The sequence below is a fragment of the Urocampus carinirostris genome, chromosome 8 (genome assembly GCF_059441175.1).
Source record: "Urocampus carinirostris isolate Australia breed hairy pipefish chromosome 8, RoL_Ucar_1.0, whole genome shotgun sequence".
Lineage (NCBI taxonomy): Eukaryota > Metazoa > Chordata > Actinopteri > Syngnathiformes > Syngnathidae > Urocampus > Urocampus carinirostris.
The window spans coordinates 35,432,936-35,443,512 of record NC_142356.1 but is presented as its reverse complement, the minus strand read 5'-3'; the positions used below and the strand labels follow the sequence as shown (position 1 = coordinate 35,443,512).

The 10,577-nt window shown below is 44.6% G+C and overlaps 1 pseudogene; it reads left to right on the top strand.

Annotated features, from left to right (window-relative positions):
* Positions 1-7,532: 7,532 nt before the first annotated feature.
* LOC148361751 (5.8S ribosomal RNA) lies at positions 7,533-7,675 on the top strand (annotated as a pseudogene).
* The last annotated feature ends 2,902 nt before the right edge of the window (positions 7,676-10,577 follow it).

Genomic DNA, 10,577 nt, shown 5'->3' with positions numbered 1-10,577 from the left:
CTCACAGCAAAACTGCAAAATAAAAAACAGTCCATGGAGATACGATGCAACAGGAAACTTCTAGGTATCCGCTACTTAGCCCATGTGACAAATGAAACGGTGCAAAGCACCTTCAGAAGGTATACATAAGACCCTACGAAGAACTGTCATCACCTGTGCGCAGACGAAAATGTCAGTAGTATGGTCACTTCTCAAGATCATCAGGACTGACCAAGAAAATTCTCTAGGGCACAGTTCAAGGGGGCAGGAGGAGAGGAAGACCAAAAAAGAACTGGGCTGACAACAATAAGGAATGCCAACCTCGCCCCGACCCAAGAACAGGCCACAGATCGTCAACGGTGGAGACGGCTGTTAAGAGTTGCGTCCTCATTGGTGCCCTGACAACCCATGTCGTTAAGGGATCCGTGAACCGGAATAATGATGATTACTAAAATAATTGCCAATCAAACATTATTTCAATGTGACAAACTGCTGTCTACAACGTGGCCATGTTTCACAAATGTCCACAGTGGATTTACGGTAAATAGATACATTTTACAAATCTGTCACACTCGTGATGACAGCATTATGCTATGTAATGTATTCACAGTAATTTAAATACTTCAATATTGTTTGAAAAGTGCAACTGTACACTTTAACTTCACATATTTGTGACTCGGTCATAGCTTTTACACTGTTTTGTAAGATTTGGCTTTCTACTTCTATTCCATCGATTGTTAATTAAACAATTTATGGCTTAGAGTGTTTGTTTTATGCCAATTTTGCAATGGGTCCAAGCTGCAAAAAGCCAGCAAAAGCTAAAACGAAAATGGTACTGGCACTTCATTTAAGTGCTTTTCAACAAAATTCACACTTCCACTTGTTTACTCATTTACTACCAGATGGCATAGCATCATTAGAAAATCTGCATCTTGCTCAAGGATACTTCAACATGGTCTCAATGCCAGGGTTGATAACCAGACCTTTGATATTTGAAAGAAAAAACGTTTGGCGTACTCCACATGGTCCCACAATATGCACACTCTCCTTCAGTGTAAGCTTTTATATCAAAAGCTTTGATAACATAGTACTACTTTCCTCACCTAAATATACATATTGTAATAATTAAATACTAAAAGGAAATATTTCTCCCCTCATTCATTTATTAATTTTCTAGTCTGGTCATATGAGCTCCTCTGACATAGTTGGGAAGTGGATTTGTCCTCAGTTTATATTCAACTAATCAACAGATCTGTCAAATTTCCTTAGGGGAGGGGGCGTAAGGTGACCATATTTGGCCATGCTCACTCTCAGCATTAGTTTTTCTTTTTGTGTCATGTTTTGATTAATGTATCCAACAATACCTTCAATAAACAATTTATTTATATATAATCATGCCACAAATTTCAAAATGATATAAGGGTGACCCTTTTGAAGAAAGTTCTTTTGTGGTCCCTTGAAAGACATGGCAGTGCTATCACAGCAGAGTGTGCACCAATGTCACCAATTTACAGCACGTGGTATTCCCAGGTGGTCTCCTATCCAAGTACTAACCATGCTTAGCTTCCTTTGAGCAAGCGTTCTCAGGGCGGTATGGCTGTAAACGGGTTAATGATAGATAGATAGATAGATAGATAGATAGATAGATAGATAGATAGATAGATAGATAGATAGATAGATAGATAGATAGATGCACTTTTACACCTGAACCAACTCACCACGCTATACAAACTCAAGTGGCTGCTATCAAAATACTAATAGAAAATGAATATGAAACACAAGTTTTAGCAGTGCATGAGATACATAAGATTAGACTACATCATATTAAACTTCTAGGCTGGGCCAATTAAAATTATTAGTATAACCTTTATTGCCCCTGGCGGCAAGATGGAGCATTCACTTTACCTTTTCTCAAAAACAACATTTGATAAAAAATGACCTAGTGATTCACTTATTTTTTATAAATTCTCAGAAAATGTATGGTGGGCCGGATCATATCATCCACATTCCAGGTCCGACATGCAGGTCATACGTTTGTCCATCATAGTAAAAAACAGTACAGCAAAAATGCTACATTTGCAACATTTCTGTTTTTAGTCTTGTTTTAACTTGGCTTTATGCAAAGTCAAGTCAGCAGCCATAACTGCCTCCAAGGGCCAACTCCAAAACGAGCTCGAAACTCATTTAAAAAAAATCTTGAATTGAAACTGAGTTAAGGGATTAAAACTGCACCAACATACTCATGCTTACTGGATATAGTTTACACATAGACAAAAGACTTGGGCAAAATTGATTATGTCAGCAAACCGTGGCAAGGCAGACAGGAGGCATATGGCAAAAGGCCAGTAGCAGGCTGTGAAGCACCATCTGACTGTAACGCATGCACATGCTCAGAGGACCGTTAACACACATCTGCCTCTACTTAAATGGAAAGATGCAGTAATAGATGACAATACAGAAACCTTGCGGGGAGGTTTTATTGGTTTAGCTTTACATAAAACTGAAGCAAACAATGAATAAGATGAGGTACTCCTACATGTAATAGGACTCATTGCATCTGAATGAATGTTTCTACGATGGAACATTTGTTATGTTTCAACTCTAAAACACCCTTTGAATTGGTCCAGTTATGTTCCAGAACCTTTTTTGACAGTGCAGCTGCAAGTAAAAAGAAAGGGTCATTGTCATTTGTACACTTTCTTGTACTTCCAATTACAAATCTGATTAAAAGATAAATACTGTTTTAGTCAATAATTAAATGGCAAACATCATAGCAGAAGATACAATTTCTCAGATATTGGATGATCTGTCGTTGAGACCTTTGATTAATAAATACAATTTCCTTAGACACGCGTCGCCTCACACATGCTCTATTGATAATTACCTTATTCAAAATAGAGCGATTTGGGTGTTACTACTTTTCCCTTACAAGTATAAAAAAGGTCTAAAGGTATTAAAACAAATTCAAAAGCGCTGGAAATTTATGAACAAGGACTGAAAAGTATTAAACAGTACAAAATACTGTGAAAAATAACTAAGAATGTGTAAAACGTTAACACAAGTACCTTAAAACTAAAATAATAAATAAGTAATAAACAAATTGAAAACCACTAAAAGGTATGACAAATAACTGAAATGCATGACTACGTCTCAAAAAGTATAAAAATAAAGAACAAGTACCGAAAAGTATGAAAAAACGAAATGTAGCATTACATTTTTACTTAAAATTGTAAAAGGTTTCAGAAAGCACAAACAAAATTGAAATATTGAAAGTTAAATCGTACTGAAAAGTTTGAATGCATATCTAATACATTACTAAGTACTGAAACGTATGAAAATATACAGTGGACTCGAAAGTATGAAAAAGTACTGAAAAGGACAAAAGGCTGTCACGGTCGCCATGACGACCAGTATGCCACGCCCCGAACTCAAGCTGAAGCAGATCAGCTGATTGCTGTTCTGCTTTTTAAGGCTGGATTTTGGGTTTGGCGGGGGCTGGTTCATTACTCATTATTCACAATCCCGTTCTGTGATGCCTTGTCATGTTTTAGTCTGTTATGCCATGTCCTGTTGAGTTCGTGCCGGAGGAACTCTGTATTGTTCTGTTTTGCCCCGGAGTATTGGGCGACTTTTATTTTATTAAATAAAACCTATGGATCGTCAACGCATTTGAGTTCTCCCTTCATGCCTCCTGCCTCCGTTCTGGTCCGGTCACCTTCCACGCCACCACGCCACTCCGTGACAGAATGAACCAGCCAACAAATAGAACTCAGCGAACGATCCCAGCGCGACTTGGGAGAGCTGGAGAGCGCAGTTCGGCAGGCGCCTACTGAGTTGGCCTTCCCTGCCCGTTCGAACCACGGCCCCGCCCGTCGTGGCCCTTGCTGTGCCTCGAATGGGGTCCCGGGAAGAATTGACGCCTGCCTGCCCGACTCCCGTGCCGATTGCCTGCTATTCCGTCTCCCCTGCGTGCCAGCCCGACTCCGACTCTGCTGCCCGTCGGGCCGACTCCGACTCCGCTGCCCGTCGGGCCGACTCCGACTCCGCTGCCTGCCAGCCCGACTCCGCTCCTCCTGTTTTGCCGGTTCTGATTTTGACTCTCTCATGTCTTGTCTGTTCTGATTTTGACTCTCTCATGTCTTGTCTGTTCTGATTTTGACTCTCTCATGTCTTGTCTGTTTTGATTTTGACCCTCTCATGTCTTGCCTGTTCTGATTCCGCCTGTCCTGTCTGAATCGCCTCTTCTGAATCTGACCCCCCTGAGTGCGACTCTTCTGAATCTGACCCCCCTGAGTGCGACTCTTCTGAATCTGACCCCCCTGAGTGTGACTCTTCTGAATCCGACCCCCCTGAGTGCGACTCTTCTGCATCGGCCTGACCTGAGTGCGACTCTTCTGCATCGGCCTGACCTGAGTGCGACTCTTCTGCATCGGCCTGACCTGAGTGCGACTCTTCTGCATCGGCCTGTCCTGAGTGCGACTCTTCTGTAGAGGCCTGTCCTGAGTGCGACTCTTCTGTAGAGGCCTGTCCTGAGTGCGACTCTTCTGTAGAGGCCTGTCCTGTTCTCGTCGGTTCTGTTTATCTGTCCTGTTCTCGTCGGTTCTGTTTATCTGTCCTGTTCTCGTCGGTTCTGTTTATCTGTCCTGTTCTCGTCGGTTCTGTTTATCTGTCCTGTTCTCGTCGGTTCTGCCTGTCTGTCATCCCCTGTCCAGTTGGCCACCAGACCCCCCCTGCCGAGCGCCGATTCCGATCCGCCCGACGCAGATGGCGCCTGCCTCTCCCCGTTCCTGCGTGTTCGGAGGAGGGAGCAGGGTTGCCCCAATCGCGATCGTCAACATTCCGGGGCGCGAGGTAGTAATTTTTTCTTTTTTGGGACCTCGGGAGCTGTCCCTTAAGAGGGGGGCTCTGTCACGGTCGCCATGACGACCAGTATGCCACGCCCCGAACTCAAGCTGAAGCAGATCAGCTGATTGCTGTTCTGCTTTTTAAGGCTGGATTTTGGGTTTGGCGGGGGCTGGTTCATTACTCATTATTCACAATCCCGTTCTGTGATGCCTTGTCATGTTTTAGTCTGTTATGCCATGTCCTGTTGAGTTCGTGCCGGAGGAACTCTGTATTGTTCTGTTTTGCCCCGGAGTATTGGGCGACTTTTATTTTATTAAATAAAACCTATGGATCGTCAACGCATTTGAGTTCTCCCTTCATGCCTCCTGCCTCCGTTCTGGTCCGGTCACCTTCCACGCCACCACGCCACTCCGTGACAAAGGCAATGTAAAGTACTGACACAAATGTGGATTGAAGCAAGTGACCAATTTTGTGACACCTATTTGATACTGTATATACAAAAAAAAAAAAAAAATGAAACACTCAGTCTCATTTTTCTTGAGCTGCACTAAGCATTGTCTCGCGGGTGGGATTGACCCAGCCCACAGGCCTTATGTTTGACATCACTGATGGAGCGTATTTGACCAGCAAACAACTAGGGCCAGGTGAGTCTAAATTTGCCTTAGTATACTGTAAATGAGTGTGACTGATGCAAAGCCAAAATTATACTGCATCTTTGAACAAAATCTCTTTCACTTGGCTGCCTTTCAGAGTTACCATATGTTTTGCATTCAAGTCACCATTTCTTTTTTATAGTTTGGCCGGGTGTGCGGCCTATACTTTTGTGAGACTTATGTTTAAAACTATTAGCTCAAGTGGTCACTTGTCTTGATTTCCCTCCTGTCACGGCCCTCCCTCGTCACTATCTAAACACTCTGTCACTTTGGCTCTGTGCTAGTTATTTATCTTCCATGTAACGTCCAAAACACTCTAGTCTCAGTCTCTTGTTATTCAAGTCGACCAACCCTTGCTTGCCCTTCCGGATCATGAGTACAGCCTGACAAATTCTTGGACTTTCGTCCTTGCTGTTTTGACTTACAACTAGACCCACTTCAGGACCTTGATTGTTGCCTCAGTACCTGGATTTTTGTGCACCAAACTCTGCCCGTATAAAAGACCACCGTTCGATGTAATGGTCAGTGGTTCTGTGCCTTTCTTTTGCACCAGCCTGAGTGGGTTTTTGACACATGCCCGATGCATTTCTTTGTAGAGAGTTGTTCTGAGCAGTCCCCTACTAAATCTGCAACACCTTTATGTTCCATACGAAATTGACACAGTGATGGGGAGGGAAAAAAGTCAGGAGTTTCCTTCAAAAAATTAATAAGTGGCAGATGAACGTACTCCAGGTGGCATAACTATACAGACGCTGCCCTACTTACGAACGAGATACATTCCGGACAAACGTTCGTAAGTTATATTTGTTCGTAAGTTGCTTCAGTGCTATATTTTGGATGAAATGTATGTTTAAGGTTTATATAAGTTTGTTTTAGGCTTGTATAAGTAACCTGTATTGTTTTATATTACAAAAATAAATATTTAATACAATAATATGCTCTAGTCTATAAAGATAAATCAAGTTAAGTTTAACGTTTGGAAGATGATCTTCAAGAGTTAGGCGACTTCCTCCTCCATGGTAGGAAGTGGCCTGAAAAAAGTGATCTAACCATTTTTTCAACCACATCAAGTTTTCTTAGTCTACTTTCATTTCAAAAGAAACAGCTTACCACTTTACACTTACCATATCGAATGTATGCACGAAATATTGAACCAAAATGCTGCGTCAGGTCTCAAAGCGCCACACCCAAGTTGCGGCGGAAACAAGCACTACAGTCCTGCCCTGTACTCGGAAAAAGGTTCACAATAGAAAATATTTTTCGACATCCCCAAAAAATGTTCGTATCTTCTGTTTTCCGTAACTCGAATGTTCGTAAGTAGGAGAGCGTCTGTACAAATTTAATTTGTTAAGCAGCCTCTTAACTTATATCAGAGTCAAACCAAAACATTAACCCAGACAGCATATTGCCTGTGGAGTCTTGATGGTCCACTAATTGCCAAGATGATGCCACGAGGAAGTAGAGGAAGTAAAAGTCGTAACAAGGTTTCTGTAGGTGAACCTGCAGAAGGATCATTAACGTACGAGCGGCAGCAGATCCGCCTCGGTACACCCCCGACGAGCCAGACGTCGAGGGCGGCGGGTCGTCGCAGGCGGAGGAAGAGGGTAGACCGGGACGGGACGGGACGGGGGGCGCGGCGCGGGTCACTCCCGGGCCGCGCGTCGGAGCGAGTTCGGCGGGCGCCACGCGGCGCGGCGCGACGCGAGAAAAGGCGGCGGGCGTTGTCGCGCTACCTCCGTGCGAGCGGGGTAGCGCGCTCGTCCGACGACCCCAGTAACGCGGCGCGGCGCGACGACAGGCGACCGCCAGCGACGGGCGAAAGGCGGCGGCCGTGCGCGGGACCCCCGTAACCGGGGAATCCCCCTATGCCGACGACCCTAGCTCGGCGCAGTTCTCGCGCTTCCGGCGCGCGCTTCCGGGGCGGCACTCGCCTCAACGACCTCCCGTCCTTTAAAGGTAACGGTTCGGGCCGGCGCCCCGGCGTCCGTCCGCCCGTCGGTGTCGCGTGTCCGTGCGGCGCGGGGCTGCTCTCGGCGAAGGTCGCCGAGCAAGCGGAACCCCGCACGGATCACTCGGCTCGTGCGTCGATGAAGAACGCAGCTAGCTGCGAGAACTAATGTGATTTGCAGGACACATTGGTCATCGAGGAGAAGAACACCCATGTGCGGATGCTGTTCCTGGACTTCAGTTCAGCATTCAACACCATCATCCCACAACATCTGGTAGACAAAATGAGACTCCTGGGTTTCAACACCCCCCTGCGGAACTGGCTGCTGGACTTCCTCTGTGACAGACCCCAATCAGTGCGGATAGGTCAGAACAGTTCAGATGTCATCTACCTCAGCACGGGCTCCCCCCAAGGCTCCGTCCTAAGCCCCTTGCTGTTCACCTTGATGACACACGACTGCGTCCCTAGGTCCGCCACAAACCACATTGTGAAGTATGCTGACGACACAACAGTGGTGGGCCTCATCAGGGATGACAACGACCTGGCCTACAGAGAGTAGGTGGAGCAGTTGGTGGGCTGGTGCAGGGACAACAGCCTGGTCCTGAATGTCGACAAAACTAAAGAGATCATTGTCGACTTTAGGAAAAACCAGCCCAACCATGCCCCACTTTGCATCAACAACAAGGCTGTGGAGGTTGTCAGCAGTATCAAGTTCCTAGGGGTGCACATTACAAACAAACTCACCTGGTCCGTGAACACTGCATCACTGGTTAAGAGGGCACAGCAGCGCCTGTACTTCCTGCGGAGGATGAGGAGAGCCCACCTGCCCCCACCCTCCCTCATTACATTCTACAGGGGCACCATAGAGAGTATCCTGACCAGCTGTATCTCTGTGTGGTGTGGAGGCTGCAGCGCTACCGACTGGGGTAGTGTGAGGAGGGTAACGAGGACAGCAGAGAAAATAATCGGGACTACACTTCCCTCCATTCAGGACATTGGCCAGAAGCACTGCCTATCCCATGCTAAAAACATTACCGGGGACCCCTCTCACCCCCATCATGGACTGTTCACTCTGCTAGCCTCTGGGAAGAGGTACTGCAGTGTGCGGTGCAGGACCACCAGGCTCCGCAATAGTCTAGTCCCCCTGGCCATTAGACTGTTAAATGGTCAATCTAACATATAGTTAACTTAAATCTAAACGGCTGCTAATCTGACTTTTTGCACTACTGGCAGTTTTTTTATAGCTTGCCACTCTTTGCACATTGCTCTCTGCACTATTGTAATTACAGCGTTATTGTTACAGTGTTAATGTTACTGTGTACCTGACTTGTTAACCTGACTGCCCATTTTGCACATCTGGTTAGCTACTCTTCTTGCACTATCGGCACTATGGTAAAATACTATACGTAGCCAAAATACAATACAACATTATTTATATCTGTACATTCAAGGAAACTGTGGGGGTCAGATGCATCGACATTTCGTTCTGTATACACGTGTACTAGAATGATAATAAAGTAGATCTGAATCTGAATCTGAATCTGAGTTGAACTGTATTTCAATGATTTCGACCCTGTGCTTAAATGTGTAAGACAATATTTTGGGCAAAGAGTGAATTATTTCTGCTTCCTTTGTAAATATTTAACACCACTTAAATTTAAAGTTCTCAAATAGGCCTTAGCACGGAATTGTCTGGGGACCTTGGGAATGGTGGGAATACAAAACAGGAAGTGATGTGGCCGGAAAGAACGGTGAATTAGCATCTTAACTTCAAATCCAATTAATTTAGCACTCTCTATGCTGTCCTGGGAAATCATTTTGAGTGAATAAAGACACCATACGAATGTCTCCATGTGCTGTTTTGTAAATAATGTGCGATATACTCAATATGAATGAGTGAATAAGAGAGTAGGAGATGGAAAAGGCACTCAAGAAACATCCCTGGGTGAGAAGCTGAATGTCGACTGGGCTTTGATGTGTGATTTCGAGATGGGTGCAGGTCGCGACGTAGAAATGAATGCATTATCTCATAATGCTCGTTGGACACTTTTTGTATTTACTCTGTATAACAGTGCTGTCAGGGTTAAAGCTTTGATTTAGAGTTTAAAACTATGTCACAAGCCAGAAACGGAGACAGGACCCAGTAGCGTTCGTTAATTCAGTTTTATTGACAAAGAGGGAGAGCAGTGCTTGCTTCCACGATCCGATGATCGACGGTCACGGGTAGCAGGTGGCTGGAACGCGGAAGTGGCACTTCTATATCTAGCGAGGATAGTTGTTGGCAGCAGGGATACTGGTCACTAGCCGGGACGGGAGAGCAAGGGCGGTATCGAGTTCAGAAAAGAGGTCGGCAACAGGTATCAGGCAGGAAACAGGGCAAAACAGGTCGGTGGTTGGAATGGCAGATTAGGGCAGAAACGGGTCCAGAAACAGGTCGGCGACAGGTATCAGGCAGGAGAAAACACAGCAGGAGAATGTTGGAAGGTATGAGCTTGCCTAGCTGGGAGCATAGGTTAGCAAACGGTCTGACGGCTTCCTCTTGGAAGCCGGGGTTTTAAAAAGAGTCTCTGAACCAATCAGCGCTCAGGGCTGTTGGCGCCATTTGGGCAGTCACAGGTGCCCTGAATCAGCAATCATGACAAACTATGGAGTTACTGTAACTTCTTAGTTAGAGCTTAAAACATGTCCTTAAATTATTCTTAAACCTTGGGAGTTATGGTTTTACTCTCAGTTAAAGCAGGGGTGAATCCTTAACTTTTAAAAGTAATGATTTAAAAGTGTCTAGTCAATATATGATGTGCTTTTCTGGTCCTATACTTTGAGTGTTATAACATGAACATGACAACGTTGCATATTGAATTACCCTTGTTAGATGCATTTTGGATTTACATTTAAAAGTAATTAATGCAATAATAACCATTAAACCAAAAATTGCCATTAAAGAAACCATGAGTGATATTTAGCGCCTCCAAGTGGTGAAAACGTCAATGATTTAAAAAACAACAACAATATTGGTTAAAAGATAAAAATAAATAATACAAATAAATCATTAAAACATGTGCATTTTTTAAAATACTCGTAGGTTGAGAATGTTTTATTCATTTTACAGAACATGGGGATAATTTTGAGGGTGCTGACAAGATTGTCCAAAA